This window comes from Ochotona princeps, chromosome 6 (assembly GCF_030435755.1).
Source record: "Ochotona princeps isolate mOchPri1 chromosome 6, mOchPri1.hap1, whole genome shotgun sequence".
Lineage (NCBI taxonomy): Eukaryota > Metazoa > Chordata > Mammalia > Lagomorpha > Ochotonidae > Ochotona > Ochotona princeps.
In genome coordinates, this window is record NC_080837.1 from 516,153 (window position 1) to 533,511 (window position 17,359).

General features: G+C 41.4%; 1 non-coding gene and 1 pseudogene across 1 annotated transcript; both read left to right on the forward strand.

Moving 5' to 3' along the window:
• Window positions 1-17,359, forward strand: part of LOC131480434 (E3 ubiquitin-protein ligase TRIM41-like) — a 73,861-nt pseudogene that overhangs the window by 38,228 nt on the left and 18,274 nt on the right.
• LOC118758035 (U6 spliceosomal RNA) lies at window positions 7,874-7,985 on the forward strand. Its single transcript, XR_004995496.2, has one exon. It is a non-coding gene; the product is annotated as a U6 spliceosomal RNA (small nuclear RNA).

Genomic DNA, 17,359 nt, shown 5'->3' on the forward strand with positions numbered 1-17,359 from the left:
TTCTATTGGGTAAGGATATTTTTAAATTTATTTATGTTATTATTTTATGGTTTCCATAGGCTCTGGGATTTCCCTTCCCACTTCCCCAAATCCATTCCCCCTACTGATTTCACCTATATTTTTACAACACTGCCTTGATTATGTCCCGTAAGTTTTGATATGTTGCATGATGCCTTCATTTCTTTCAATCAATTTTTTATTTCCTCTTTGATTTCTTCTACAATCCATTATTCATTTAGTAGCATATTATTTAATTTTCAGGTATTTACATGTCTCTTCTGGGGATATTTTGACTTACTGGTTTCCAATTTCATCCCATCATGATCTGAGAAGATGCATGGTATGATTTCAATTTTTTTTATTTGCTCAGACTTGTTTTGAGGCCTATAACATGGTCAATCCTGGAAAAAGTTCCATGTGCTAATGATAATAGTGTTTTCTCTGTCTGTAAGATGAAAGTTCTGCAGATATCAATTAAGTCCATTTGCTCCAGTGTCTGGGTGAGTGCTATTTTTTCTTTGCTGAGTTTCAGTCCCATCAATCTGTCCATTGATGTTAGTAGGGTATTAAGGTCCCCTATTATTATTATTGTGTTGAAGTCTATTTCTCCCCTTATTTTTTTCCATTTTTTATTATAGTTTTGATAATTGTTACATAGTTACAAAGGTTCAAGGACTACAGGAAAGTGGGTAAGACTGCTACTTCTACATTGCTTCCTTCATGTATCTAGGGTAAAGGGGGTTATTAAGAGAAAAGCCCCACCCAGTCTCCCACCCACCCATGCCAGGTCCCTGATGTGGGGCATGCTCCGAGGGTCCTGCTCAAGTGATTTTGATAGTTCAGCAGTCATGAATTGCTGCCAATCTCACCACTCCAAGCACGATGAGGTCGTTGAAGAATCCACTGATTGACATAGTCCATCTTAGAGTCTCTGTTTGCCCAGTTTTTCACTGCCAACATATGGCTGAGGTGGTTGATTGACTTGTTCTGTCCTCTGCTTTTTCATGGTTAGGGTTCTGAGTCCAGCAGTTTGCTTAGGGAGATCCCAAAAGAAACTTTGTGTGAGGTGCTCCCAGTCCAGGTTCTTGTATGCACTAGCAAGTATAGGGCCCAGCACAGTCCATCACCCCGATCAGCTTGTGGTTGCATTAGCTGGGTTGGTTCAGTTTCTAGCCCTGACTTCCACTGGAACCAATGGGTGTTGCAGTCCAGCCTGGTTCTGCCCAGCACATACTCGGCCTTCACATAAACCAGTGGGAGCTGCAGGCTAGTTGGAATGACCCACAATAACCCCCACCAGAGCTCCCCGCTGGGCGGCCAGCAGGTGGAGCCTAGCGCCAAATGGCATGCTGACCACCCGGGACAGCTCACCACGTGTATGCGGTGGCTGGAATCAGGGATCCGAGCATGGAGACGCCCTGGCATGGCACCCACCAGCAGCCAGCAGGCTGCCCCTATTTCTCCCTTTAAATCCATTAATATTTGCTTCACATAGCAGATGCACTGGTATTTGGTGCATATACATTTATTGTGGGGATCACTTCTTGCTGAATGGATCCTTTGATCATTATGTGGTGTCTTTCTTCATCTCTTTTGTTTTTCGATGTCAAAGTCTATATTTTATTTTCTTTGAGATCTCACTCATTTACTGTGTCCCAGTTGAATGAAAGTGAGAAATTGTTTCCTGACCTATAATATCTCCTCATCAAATATAGTTTCTTCCCTCCAAGGATATACTTAAAGTGTAGTATTATCAAAGCCTTGACAAAAATACACACATAGGAAAAATAGACTGGTGTATGGTGGATTAACATCCTCCTCTATGGATTAGCTTGTGTAATCAGTAAGATGTTTTTCTATATTCGTTTATGTGTCTTTTACACATTACACATTTTGCAAAAGCGTAAGACAAATTTACATTTTGAATATAAAAGAAACTCATTGTGCTCTACAAACCCTGTGCATGGACTTAGTGGAAACTAAGAAAATATACTATGGAAGATTTTTTAAATGTCATCAATAATTTCTCCTAATACATTTGTTTTTCTTCAATATGATTGTGACATCTCTCTTATCAGAAAGGGATTCACTGATCTTTGTTTATCATCAATATATTTGTAGAACTGATGCTTTTAAAAAAAAATTTGTTTTTATCAGACAGTCAGATTTACAGAGAAAAGAGACAGAAATATCTTGCATCTGCTGGTTCACTCCCCAAGTGGCGGAAACAGCCAGAGCTGAGCTGATCTGAAGCCAGGAACCAGGAGCTTCTTCTAGATCTCCCGTGTGGATGCACAGTCCCAAGGCTTTGGGCAATCCTCCACTGCTTTCCCAGGCCAGAAGCAAGGAGCAGAATGGAAAGTGAAGCAGCCAAGCTATGAACCAGTATCCATATGGGATCCCAGTGCATGCAAGGAGAGAAGTTTAGCCACTAGGGTACTGTGCTGGGCCCAAAGTGATGCTTTTTGACCCTCAAGGTTAAGTCACATGAAGTGATGCAACTTGTACCCATGTCTGATGAATATTCTCTTGTGAACCCTTGGATAATCACGTAAGTTTGACCATTGCAGTCACCCCAAGGTGGGGAAGCCCAGGGACCATTGAGCATACCACACTGGAAATTGCTTTACACCACAAAAAAAAAAAAAAAAAAAAAAAAAAAATCTAACTGCAGCTTATATAGCAAAAATAACTAAATTAGTCTCTTTAGGAACAGTTGCATTTTGCTAAGTTAGGATTATTTTCCTGAGTCACCTTTTCATTTTCCATTTTTCATTATCATCTGCCCCTCTTCTCTTTCTCCATGCATAATCTAAATGTTTCTCTGGTAATGCTAACCCAAACATTTCAGGAGCTCAATCCACCACAGTGTATCATCCCACTGCAGCTCTGGGGACTCCCAGGAACAGTCTAGAATATTTCCAACTATGGCATCTTCACAAGAGCATATTTCACAGTTGGTACAGCTGGAGAAAACAATTAGAAAACCAGAACAATGGTTCTGAAACACACAGAGCTAGTTGAGTTCACACCTCATGACACATTGTTAAAGTGCTAAAACTTGATTTTATGAGGTAGGTAGGTACAGTCCTTGTCCCCTGAGGAAGAGCAGAACATAAATCATGAAGTGTGCTGGAACACCTGCTATACTAGCATTTCTTCTCCTTCTCTTTCTTTCTCTGTCTATCTCAGCTTCTTCCATTTTTCTCCTCTTCCTCCTTCTTCTACCATCTTTTATTCTTCCACTAATTTTCTTCCTTTATTATGCATCTTTTTTATTCCCTGGACCACATATTATAAATATAAATAATTATTGCATGATCACACATATGTGTCTATGTGTGATGGTTTTTGTGTAACTAAACTACTGGACTTCAAATAATGGCCCTAATAACTTACAATTTTAAAATGTAGGAAAACCAAAACAAAATTGAATGAAACAAATTCATACCCATATAGTTGAGCATATAAACACAGATTTTAGCTGGGAACTGAATATTAAGTTTTAGTCCCAAGTGAAAAATAAGATTGTGAAAAAAAGAAAAATCATGCCATTGTGACAGAAGCATCCAGATTGTCTTTTAAAAACAAAAGCAACCTGTTTCTTTATTTGGAAGGCAGATATACAGAGAGAAAGGACGAGTTCTACTTGCTGGTTCACTCCCCTGAGGGCCACAACAGCCAGGGGTAGATCCAGGCCAAACCCAGGAACCAGGCTCTCCATCTGGGTGTCTGCCAGCAGCGTAACTCCCTGTGACACAGTGCTGTCCCAAAGGTCTTTGAAAAAAGACTTCATATTTCAGGAACTCTTCATGATTCCATAATGACTGCTCTAATTTGTGGTTACTTTTCCTCAAATCCTCATCGGGATTTCCATTGTACTCAATAAATTAAGCCTGAGAAAGAGGAAAAAATTCCATATGGATTCTTCCATAGGAAAAATTAATATATAAAAAAGTACATTTATATATATAAGAACTGTATGTACACATTTTGTTTGATGTATATACACAGATGCATACACACACACACACACATCTACACGCATCTATTTGCAAATGTTGTCTCTACTAAATTATACCCTTCACATGTTATCATACTTTCTTTTTAAAATTTATTTTTTTATTGGACAGTCGGATTACAGAGAGGAGAGACAGAGAGAAAGATCTTCCATCCACTGATTCACTCCCCAAGTGACCACAATGGCTGGAGCTGAGCCAATCCAAAGCCAGAAGCCAGAAGCCTCATCTGGGTCTCCCACACAGGTGCAGGGTCTCAAGGCTTTGAGTTGTCCTTGACTGCTTTCCCAGGCCACAAACAGGAAGTTAGATGGGAAGTGGAGTACCTGGGATATGAACCAGTGCCCATATGGGATCCCAGCAAGCGTAAGGTGAGGAGTTTAGATACTAGGCTATCGTGTCAGGGCCAATACCATACTCTTCTTACACTTCTTTCTTCATTTTGTGATCTTTAGCACCCGTTCCACATTAAGGAATACTAATTTTCCTTCTTTCAGGAAAAATAGTGTGTCTGGATATATGTAAATTCATGTAAGAAATCAGATGGAGGGCCCGGCGGCGTGGCCTAGCAGCTAAAGTCCTCGCCTTGAACGCCCCGGGATCCCATATGGGTGCCGGTTCTAATCCCGGCAGCTCCACTTCCCATCCGGCTCCCTGCTTGTGGCCTGGGAAAGCAGCTGAGGACGGCCCAAAGCTTTGGCACCCTGCACCCGCATGGGAGACCCGGAAGAGGTTCCTGGTTCCCGGCATCGGATCAGCACAGAACCGGCCCGTTGGGGCTCACTTGGGGAGTGAAACATTGGATGGAAGATCTTCCTCTCTGTCTCTCCTCCTTTCTGTATATCCAGCTTTCCAAAAACAATAAAATCTTAAAAAAAAAAAAAAAATCAGATGGAAAAATGTTAAAAGTTGGTGAATCTAAAACAAAATATTTTAGGAAAATTATTTGGAGCATAAAGGAAGCCTTGACCAAGATGTCAATATTTAGAGTTAGTGTTTACAAGGCGTTCACAAGAAAAGTGGATTAAATTCCATGATTGAAAGGGGATTGAGGTGACATATACCTTTTGAAGACTAATCTCAGTTTATACCTAGAAATTTGCCTATTTTTTAATAGAAAAAGAATATCTTTTTGATTAAATGCAGAAATTCCTTCATTCTGATAAATACCAGAATTCCTTCAGAGAAGACGCTATATTAAACTGTGCTGACGAAGTGTATATGTTGAAGCTACTAGTTTGCATATCTGGTATTGTTACAGCACTTTAGCATCCAAGCAATTTATTAAAATGTGACTCTAGTTTGCTTTCTGTTTCTGTGTAAACTGATGGACAAGTTTCCCAAAGATGAAAGAACAGAGGGGGCAGTGCGGCAGTTCACCAGGCTGATCTTTCACCTGCAGGTACTGTCATCCCATGCACTCACTGGGTCATGTCCCAGTTGCTCCATTTTGCACCCAGCTTCCTGTTGTGGGAAAGCGGTGGAAGATGGCCTAGGTCCTTGAGCCCCTGCTCTCACAGGGCAGACCTAGATGGAGTTCCTGGCTTTGGATTGGCTCAGTTCCGGTCACTGAGGCCATTTGGGAAGTGAACCAGCCAACGCAAGATCTCTGCATGTCTCTCCTTTTCCTCTCTGTAATCTGCCTTTCAAAAAAATAATAATATTTTTAATAAAATGAAAATGCCAGAGGTTTTAGTCTCTTTTTCACTCTGTGACTCTGTATACATCATGAGAAGCAACTTCATCTGTTTTTAAAGATTTCCCTGTTTTTATTGGAAAGGCACTTACAGAGAAAAGGATAGAGAGAAAGATCTTGCAGCTGCTGGTTTACTCCCCAAATGGCCGCAGTGGTCAGAGCTGAGCCAAGCTGAAGCCAGGAGCCAGGAGTCTCTTCCAGGTTTCACGCGTGGATGGAGATCCCAAAGCTTTGGGCTATCTTGTACTGCTTTCTCAGGCCACAAGCTAGTAACATACAGGCTGTGAACTGGTGCCCTCATGCGATCCTGGCACATTTAAGGCAAGGATTTAGCTACTAGGCTACTGTCATGGCCCTAACATTTATAATATTCAGGCATGTTATGAATATATAAAATTTTGTGTTGAATTAAGAAGTTTTTCCTACATAGAATTTCCCTTTTTCTTAATTTTTACCATAGTTATATACCCTACATTTTTCTGCACAAAATTAAAATAAAACTTGAATAGTTTTCTACTGTTGCAGAATAAATTAGTGCAATTTCCCAAAGCACACTTTTATAACCTCACAGTTTCAGTGGGCTATTGTGGGAGTGAACCTGTGGACGAAAGATCACGCCTTCTCTCTCTGTTTCTACTTCCTCTATCTGCAAAACCTGCCTTTCAAATAAAATCAATAAATATTTAAAATAGATATTTAAAATAAATAACATTTAGTATTGTGCTGGGGCATAAAACAAGGTGAACAACAGGAATTGTGGGGGCAGTTGACAAGAACTAAAGATACCATACAACCACCGTAATTTTAATCTAGATGTCAAATAGTTTAGACCTAAAATAGAAAAAAAAAAAAAAAAAAAAAACAGGTTTCAGGTTAGTTTACTTCATTGGAGATAATACCAGGGTGGCATGTTCTAACTTTTTGTTTTCCCTCTGTGGGGCCCCTTCTTCCACGTGAATATTACAATACATAAAATACGCAAAGCCACTGAGTTGAAGTAATTGAGAGTCTTAGACTCTTGTCTGCTAGATCCCATCATGGAATCCTCAGAGATCCACAGAACCCAATTGAACAAACACGTACAAAAGGCCAGGCCCTTGGGGGGTTGGAACCCAGTCTGAAGCTTGGTGCTGAGAATACATTGCACACATTCGTGTCAGTCTTTTGTTTAACTTTTACACCTGTAAATTTTGGTTGTGTGAGAGGTCCTCTAAGTCTCCATTTCTGCTTAACAAGTGTATGAATTAATTTTAGCACATCTAAGAATCCTGAACATTTTTTTCATGACTTGGCAGCTTATTTCTTTTTAGAATAACATTCCCTTTTGTATTTGCAGAATTATTTGTCATTTTTCCTGTTGGAAGATGACTTGACTGCATAAAACTTCTGGAATTATGTACAATGAAAGCTATTAGAAACATTTATATGCAGGTATTTATATGTCTAAATGCAAGCTTTCAACTTTTTTAGGAAATCACTAAGGTGTGTGGTTGCTTGATCACATGCATTTAATTCTTTTTTTTTAAAGATTTATTTTATTTTTATTACGAAGTCAGATATACTGAGAGGAGGAGAAATAGAGAGGAAGTGGAGCTGCCGGGATTAGAACCAGCAGCCATATGGGATCAAGGCAAGGACCTTAGCCACTAGGCCACGCTGTCGAACCCTCACATGCATTTAATTCTATCACAAACTGCCAAACTATCTTCTTCTGACATGACTGAACCTTGTCATGCTCCAAAGGCCAAGGACCAACAGCTTTTGCTGTTCCACATGCTCATCAACGTTGGACATTGTTAGTCTGTTGTTTTGTGTTGTGGTTGTTCTGACAAGTATGGATTAGTGTCCTTTGGTTGCTCAATTTTTTTTTAATTAAGATCAATTTTGTTCTCTAGCTTTCTTTCTCCTTAGTACTACTCAAAAATGAAGTTTGTGGGTGGATGACACCAGTTTGCAAACTTTACCAGTGTGAAATGAGTAGGTAAACATTGAGAGAAACACTTAGAAACTTTTACAATTCTATGTTTACTAAATATAATAAATAAGAACTGAGGCTCGCATTTTGCTTGCACATCCCTATTTTGGTAGATTAGCATTTGAAATTCACTGTATTTTACAAAAGAAGCCATCCATAATTATTTGATAAAGAATAAAGACATTGCCCACTTTGGTAGCCCAGGTAAGTATACTAAACTGGAATGAAACAGAAAAGATCAGTAGAACCCCTGAGCAAGGGTGACACACACATTCACGAAGAGTTACATTTCCAGCTCTCCATTTCTGGTGATCCTAGGTGGGGAAAATAAGGATTCCCTAAGTGAGGATAGTTACCCAGTTGAGGACATTCCAAGCATTGAATTTCATTTCCAATGCCTCATTTTAAAAGATAGACGTAATAGTTTTTCTTCTTTTTTTAAGGTTTATTTAATTTTATTGCACTCAGATAGAGAGGAGGAGAGACAGAGAGGAAGATCTTCCATCTGCTGATTCACTCCCCAAGTGACCACAATGGCTGGAGCTGCGCCAATCCAAAACCAGGAGCCAGGAACGTCTTCCAGGTCTCCCAAGCAGGTGCAGGATCTCAAGGCTTTAGGCTGTCCTTGACTGCTTTCCCAGGCCACAAGTAGGGAGCTGGATGGGAAGAGAGGCTGCCGGGACTAGAACCAGAACCCATATGGGATCCCAGGAAGTGTATTCAAGGCGAGGACTTTAGCCGCTAGACCACCGCCAGGACCGTTAAGGTGTTTCTGCACAGATGTTTTGAGAAACAAACTTTATCTTTTCATTCCAACATAATTGAGGCATGATTGACAGATAAAAAACTGCAAATACTTGAAGGGTGCTGTGTGCATTTTAATATAATCATACCTAATTTAAAGATTTCCACACTTAAGCTAATTAAGATACGCCTTGCATTGTATCACATCAAATTCAGGACAACTTTTGGTTTAAAAACAAACATGCCATAGGATGAATAAATAAATGGATGTAGTTGTGATGTTTTAGAGATGATAAGGTAATAGAATAGGGAGAATTTGAAGCTGCACCAAATTAATGGTAGAGAGGAAAAATAAATATTCCCAGGTGTTTGCTTTAGTTCCTAGGGAGCTGTTTATGCAGTTTTCTAAGGCAGAAAATACTGAGAAACAGCCTCATATGTTTACAGGTAAAGAATTCCTTATTAACAAGTTGCCTTTGAGATCATATCTGAGACATCCAAATGAGGAGATCATGAAAACAACTAAATACATATGTGGGTTACAGTCTCACAAAGACTTGGCTGAAAATATTGATTTCAGAATTGTAGAAATGAAGATGGATGAGATTTCCAGGGACATAGAATAGGAAGAGAAGGGACTGAAGCAACCTCTTGTCTGGCACATGGTAAGTGATTCATACTACCCCATTCTCTTACACTATGTGTCATTCTAATAGACTCTAGAAAGCATAAATTACTGCATTTGAGATATTTCAATGAAATAAGCATATAATAATATGGAATATTGTTTTATTCTTTGTCCATGTTATTACTAAAGTAAGACCTTCTTATTTTGTATTTTTACTGTTAGAATTTGTATTCAATTATTAACACTTTGACTATAAGGTAACTTTAAAATAAGTTTTAAAGATTTATTTATTTTTATTGGAAAGATACGTTAGATTTCTGCAGAGAACGAGTGACAGAGAAAAATATCTTCCTTCCACTGTCTCACTCCCCAAGTGGCTGCAATGGATGGAACTGAGCCAATCCAAAGCCAGGAGCCTGGAGTCAGGAGCTTCTTCTGGGTCTCCCATACAGGTGCAGGGTCCTAAGGCTTTTGGTCATCCCCTCTGTTTCCCTAGGTCACAAGCAGGGAGCTGGATGGAAAGTGGAGTAGCTGGGACACGAACCAGTGCCCATATAGGACTTGCAATCACAAGATGAGGATTTAAGACATCAGCCATCCCCCAGAGCCCCCAAATTTTTTTAACTATTAAAAGAAGAAATGAGAAAAGAAAGTAACAACAGAAGAAGGAGGGAAGGAAAAAAGGAGGGAAAGAAGGAAGGAAAATATTGAGAGCGAGAGAGAAAGAGGTGTCATTATATTAAAGCTGTATCTAAGTACTATAATCCATTCTCTTTGTATTAACATTACATTAACATGAGAATTTATGAGACTTGTGTTGGCATATTACTGTGCATTTCCTGTGACTCTGCGAATTTAATATATTGCTAGAATCCTTTTAAAAATTAAGGATCATGGGTTGCACCTCAGCTAGGAATGTCCCAGGTCAGTGAATGTTCTTTCAATCCGATCATCTGGGATGTGTTGGAATATCACCTGCAAAGTCTAGAACACTGCTGCACATTCCTTTTAAGGAAGATGCTTGGCATGCACCCTCCACTTTCAGAGTATTGTTAATCACATTCTGACATTGTGTCCTGCTCTCCTTGACAGATTATCTAAAAATGCTCCGGTTGTAAGAGAGACATTTAAATGGGGGTAAAAAGCAAGTCCAGTAGATACAATGTCAAGTAGCACTGCCACGGGCTCTTACGGATGAAGAGCCCCAACGGTGTTTGACTGTAGGGAAGACAAAGATGTTCTGTAGTGGCTGAGACATGCAAATATAGGGCATTCACACAGGGCATTCATTTTTAATATTTCCTGACAAAAGTTGCCCTATCCTCTCTAAGAAACATGGTTCCCCCCCCCCAAGAAACTAAAATAACATAAAAGCAACTTATAAATCAGAAGTGAGTATGAGGTCATATATAACCATACTCATGTGTCTTTTGTTTGGTCTACTGATCCAAAAGCTTAAATTCACTTTGTACTCCTTCAGAATCATTTCAAATATATACAGGTGGATAGATCCAAATCCGAGAAGTACTGAAATCAGGGGGCACAATTGTCTATTGTAACAATAGACAATTCCATGTTCAATGTCATGCCTCTTTTAATCTACAAAGAATAGCCTCGGGGACACCACTTGTCCCAAAAAGACATACCGTAAAAAGAAATTCACACATAGGTCTGTGTGACAAATTTTCATTCAATAAAATGTGACTGCTAACACTTTCCAAGCCCAATAGATAGTGATCATTAAAAACAATGCAGAAGGAAAGTGCACTAAGAAATTTATAAATAACCAGATACTTTGACTGGATCATCAAGAGTTTTGAAGAAGCCAGAACACATGAGGAAAAATGCTGAGGAATGCTACAGGAATGGATTTTCTAGGTGGTCCTAGAATTATCTGCTTCCAGTTCCATGGTCGTCATGGAGTGCATGTGTCGGAGCTGGGCCTCCTCAGAGGCTCAGATGGAACAGTAGACTAATATCCAAGTGCACATGGAGGAAATGTTGGTCCATTGGAAGCTCCAGAGGACATCTGGTAGCACAATAGAGGACCCTAAGGTGGACTGGGTCAGCCAGTGGATTTTGAAGAGATTTCATCGTGCTTGGAATGGTGAGATCGGCAGCTTTTGAACTATCAAAACCACTTGAGCAGTGCCCTCAAAGCATGCCCCATGTTGGGGACCCTGGGATGGGGTGGGAGGTTGGGTGGGGCTTCTCTGTTTGTCTCCATCCTTACCCCAGATACACACACACACACACAATGTGGAAATAATGGTCTTACCCACTTTCCTGTAATCCTTGACCTTTTATTCCCTAATCAGCTATGAAAAGATTCCCAAAATTAAAAAAAAAAAATTATCTGCTTCCAAAATTAATGTTTACTTGCTACCTTTAGTACTTAGTACAGAGTGCTGAGAATCATGCATTTATTCCTATGAATTTTCATACTCAAGGATTAATTCTCCATTGCCGTTGCTAATACTGCAAGGAATAGTAAGAAAGCTTCGGTCTCTATGATAATATGCCAATGTGTGTCAACTCCATGTTCCTAACTTGATAATTGTAGAGTACGCTCGTTCAACAAGTAGGAAATAGGACTTCATCCTGATTAGAATAAAGATGAATTGGAATCTTCTTCTTCTAGACTGTCATTTCCCTTGCCCACGATGTCACTTGTTAGTTTATTGGAAGCTTTACACACTCTCTTGTTATCAATACAAAGTGAAAGAATAAGGCAATGGTGTATACAAGAATCACTTGCATGTACTTCCTCACGCAAGCACACTGATTTGTTGAAGGACAGAATGGCGAATTCTATAGGCTTTAGGTTGGAGATTATTATCTTACAATATTGGGGTACGGTAGCAGAGGACATGTAGCATGCAGCCAAGGATGTATACATAGATTTTAAGAAAAAACACAGGGAAGAAATAAAGGTGGTTCCACTTATCCTTACTCTTGATTACCTGCTGGTAATAGTTTAGGTTTTAAACTGTATGGCTCTGAGCTGCTTAGCATCAGACATCTGAATGGTGAAAGTAGGGATTCTTTCATGGGAAAATTTTTTTGAAAGATTTATTCACTTTATTACAGTCAGATATACAGAGAGGTGGAGAGACAGAGAGGAAGATCTTCCATCCGATGATTCACTCCCCAAGTGAGCCGCAACGGGCCGGTGCGCGCCGATCTAAAGCCAGGAACCAGGAACCTCTTCCAGGTCTCCCACATGGGTGCAGTGTCCCAATGCATTGGGCCGTCCTCAACTGCCTTCCCAGGCCACAAGCAAGGGAGCTGGATGGGAAGTGGAGCTGCCGGGATTAGAACCGGCGCCCATATGGGATCCCGGGCATTCAAGGTGAGGACTTTAGCCTCTAGGCCACGCCGCCGGGCCCTCATGGGAAAATGTAATATTGTTCCAAAATTTAAGGACACTGACATTGGAAGATGTCTGTTCCATTTGACTATTTTATAGTTCCCTTGTCATCATAAACTTGAAAACAGTATGTTGTATTGTAGGTAATCCATCCCAGCTGACAAAAATGAGGTTACTGGGCCTGGCATGATGGCTCAATGGCTAAATATTCACTTGCAGACAGAATTCCCTATGGGCACCAGTTCGTGTCCTGGCTGCTCCACTTCCCACCCAGCCCTCTGCTTGTGGTCTAGAAAAACAATGGAGAATGGCCCAAGTCCCTAGCACCCTGCATCTACATGGGAGATCTGGGAGAAAGTCCAGACTCCTTTCTTCAGATCGGCTCAGCTCTGGCTGTTGTGGCCACTTGGAGAGTGAGCTAATGAGTGGCAGATCTTCTGTCTTTCCTTCTCTGTAAATCTGCCTTTCCAAAAAGAAAATACATGAATTAGAAAAAATTGAGGTTACCGAGAAGCAGTATTTTGGAAGTAAGCAAATGATTGCCATTGCTGTAATCTTATCCCTGCTCATTTGACAGCAAGTGTTATTTGAGAAGACACGTAGCATTCACAGGCAGCATCACCACAGAGTTCAAATCCTCGAAAATGAAGTTGCTGTCCTTCCGACAACGCACGAATTCAAGATGACTGCATTTCTAAGAATTTAGCAGGAGCAGATCAAACACATCATTAGCAGGAGCACTAAATTACAAGGGTCAGAGAAGAAATAAGCAGAATTGGGAATTAAAAATAATACAAAAGCTTCATTTTAAAAGGTTTGTTAAAATATAAAGCTGAGATGTATCACATAATGCAATGTAATTAGTTTTTAAAAAAAGGAAATGCAATAAAAATATATGTTAAAAAAAAATAAAGCCAAGAGCCTGAACTCCAAAAATAATAAATAAATAAATAAATAAATAAATAAATAAATAAATAAATAAAGCTGAGAGGGCCCGGCAGTGTGGCCTAGCGGCTAAAGTCCTCGCCTTGAAAGCCCCAGGATCCCATATGGGCGCCGGTTCTAATCCCGGCAGCTCCACTTCCCATCCAGCTCCCTGCTTGTGGCCTGGGAAAGCAGTCAAGGACGGCCCAATGCATTGGGACCCTGCACCCGCGTGGGAGACCTGGAAGAGGTTCCAGGTTCCCAGCTTCAGATCGGCGTGCATCGGCCTGTTGCAGCTCACTTGCGGAGCAAATCATCGGACGGAAGATCTTCCTCTCTGTCTCTCCTCCTCTGTGTATATCTGGCTGTAATAAAATGAATAAATCTTTAAAAAATATATAAATATAAAGCTGAGAAACTTTAAGCCAGACTAGTGAAGAAAAACTCCAATGAGATTAAAAAGGAGACACTACAGCTGAATGCCTACTAAAATCAAAATGGCTGTTGGCAGAAAGATAAATGCTGGTGGCAACATGGAGAGAGGAGAACTCACACACTGTTGGTGGGAATGTGCAGTCGCTATGGGCAGTAGTAGGAAATGCCATTAAACACTGGATATGGATGAATGTATCCAGCAATTGCCCTATTCCATTCCCAGCCAAAACACATGAAATCATTGTATCAAGTAAATATTTGCTCTGCCCTGCTTGTTGCAGCATTGTTCACACAAACCAAGATGTGAAAACACCAAGTTTTCACATTGCCACAATAGTGCAAGGCAGGTGTTGTAGCAGATCAAGGCGAAGAGCCAGGTGGGGCCAGTGTTGTGGTGCTGCACATGAAGCTGCCACCTGCAACACTAACATCTCATATTTACACTATTTCCTGTCCTTGCAACTCCACTTCAAATCCAAGGTCTCTGTTGGTGTACCTGGGAGGGACACAGAGGATGGGCCCCTGCACCCATGTGTGAGAAAGCCCCTGCCTCCTGGTGTCAATTTATCTCAGTCCTGGCCATTGCAGCTATCTGGGGAGTGAGCCAGTGGGTGGAAGATGGCTCTTTCTCTCTAACTTACACTATCCATCAGTGACTCTAACTTTCAAATAAATAACGAAAATTTAAAAATAAACTACTACTGCTTGCCAAATGGAGTGCTGAGTCAAGATCTACCTGCTTTGTTTCCAATGGAGCTTCCGATGACGTACCTCCGGAAGGCAGCACTTGCTGGGTGAAGTGCCTGGGTCCCTGAGACCTCTGTAGGAGAACTGGATGGAGCTCCCAGCTCCTGATCTCCACCTGGTCCAGCCCTATCCATTGCAGTCACGTGGGGAGTGAAGCAACAGATAAGGAAGTCTTCCTCCTCTCACTTGCTCCCTCTCTACCTCCCTCCCTCCTTTATCCTTCTTCCTCCTTCGCTTTGATGCTCTCCCTTTTAGCCCAGGTCTACTATATTGAAACTCAATAATTTTGCTTAGTGCTGAAACATGTTCACACTTAGCTCTTTAATCAATCAAGGGCACATCATGTCCACTACGCTCAAGAAAGCCCCTTACTGTATCAACATAATGTCGAAGGGCTTGGATTTGTTATTTTTTTTCTAGAATATAGCCTTCCAATGATTAAAATTGAAGAAATTATGATGGTAAAGCTATGCACATAAGGTAGCAAAAGTAAAGGACTCAGGGGCCCGGCGGCGTGGCCTAGCGCCTAAAGTCCTCACCTTGAAAGCCCCGGGATCCCATATGGGCGCCGGTTCTAATCCCGGCAGCTCCACTTCCCATCCAGCTCCCTGCTTGTGGCCTGGGAAACCAGTCGAGGATGGCCCAATGCATTGGGATCCTGCACCCGTGTGGGAGACCCGGAAGAGGTTCCAGGTTCCCGGCTTCGAATCAGCACAGCAACGGCCGTTGTAGCTCACTTGGGGAGTGAATCATCAGACAGAAGATCTTCCTCTCTGTCTCTCCTCCTCTGTGTATATCTGACTTTGTAATAAAATAAATAAATCTTTTTTTTAAAAAAGTAAAGGACTCAGGATAATGGAGATAAAATGAAACTTTATTGAAAGTTAAGTTTGGGCCCGGTGGTGTGGCCTAGCGGCTAAAGTCCTTGCCTTGAACGCCCCGGGATCCCATATGGGCGCCGGTTCTAGTCCCGGCAGCTCCACTTCCCATCCAGCTCCCTGCTTGTGGCCTGGGAAAGCAGGAGAGGATGGCCCAAAGCTTTGGGACCCTGCACCTGCGTGGGAGAACTGGAAGAGGTTCCTGGTTCCCGGCCTCGGATCGGCGCGCACAGGCCATTGCGGCTCACTTGGGGAGTGAAACATCGGATGGAAGATCTTCCTCTCTGTCTCTCCTCCTCTCTGTATATCAAGCTTTCCAATAAAAATAAATCTTTAAAAAAAAAAAAAAGAAAGTTAAGTAAATTCAAGTAACAAAATGATGAAATATTTCAAAGAACAGGAACTGGAGAAACTCTAAGGGCAGAGAATTTTCAATCTCAATTCAAGTGGCAAATGATGACTTATGAAAAACCTGCAAAATCTATCTCATCTTAGCTTTAAAGATGTAGTCCAGATTGGTCTAACATAGCTATTTAGTAGGATGCTTAGCAAATTGAAGCAGTAGTTAGCATCCCAGGCAAATCTGAAAAGAGGGTTGAGTCAAGCACAGCAACAAAGAACCATGGAACTCGGAGTTACAGACTAAAAGCAAACCCTCACAACCTCAGTCGGGATTGTTTTTGTTTTGTGGTTTTGGCCTTTTTTAAAGGAGGATTTTTTTTTTTAAATTTTGGTGTGCTGGTATAGACTGGTCTAACACTGACAGATGTTTACCCATAGGTCAGTCCCAGAAGCCAAGTGGAGAGCAGCCCACACTCTTTGCAAAGCTCAACTTGCCCATGTCAGAGTTGCAACGCTGGTATTTGTATGAAAGACGAGGGGAAAACCACTAGCCAGATAAAAGCAAATGCAACTGCACCCTACCTCTTGTCCCTGATGAGTTCACACACACACACACACACACACACACACACACACACAGGTTCATTTACTCTTCTCACATGCACAGTTATGAGGATGGAAGGAACACATGATCAATCAATTCAAGACAGCCGGCTATAGGTACAGCCGGCTAGATGCCCACCTGCCATAATGCAGTTTCAAGATTTACTAATCTTAAATGGGTAAGAACTGTAACTCACATAAAATAACATTTGAAAGCTGAGTTATTCTCATTTCTATTCTGCCATGTAACGTAGCACCACGATTGAAGGCACGCACTGCTTGTCAGGTTAACCGACAAGGACAGGGCATGAGAACGGGTTTTCAGCACCCTGCCTTTGCTGCCTCCTCTCGTGCCACTCAAGTTAATTGAAGGCGGAGAAAGTGCACCCTGCCTCTCCTGTCTTCTGCACCATTCACAACTGACAGAGCAGAAATTACTCCAGAGGCTCCGCGCACCTGGTCCGTCCTTTCTGCTACTGTATTAGATTGGGTAAACTATAGGAAAACTTTGCTCTCTGGTAAGTTCCTTCCTGCCTGAAACTTTGTACTGCATGGTTCTCAATCTGATTAGAGGATGAAAGATTAAAAACCCCTGACTTTCACTGCTCCTGGAATGTAGTAGGAGCTGCAGTCACCAAGCTTGGGAAATAAAGACTCCTCTTAACATCCTAAACTTTGGTCCGGTGTGGTCTCTCTCACACTCCGCAACAACCATATAGCTTTGTGCAGGTGAAGGATGGCAATTTTTCTACATGAGCACACAAAACTATATCAGAATAAGTAGCAAGCAAATAAAATATGCAATGACAGCCTGGTGCAGTAGCCCAGCAGCTAAAATCCTTGCCTTGAAGGCGCTGGGATCCCACATGGGTGCTGATTCTAATCCCATTAGACCTGTTTCCCAACCAGCTCCCTGCTTGTGGCTTGGGAAAGCAATCCAAGATGGCCCAAAGCCTTGGGACCCTGCACCCATCTGGGAGACCCGGAAGAGGCTTCTG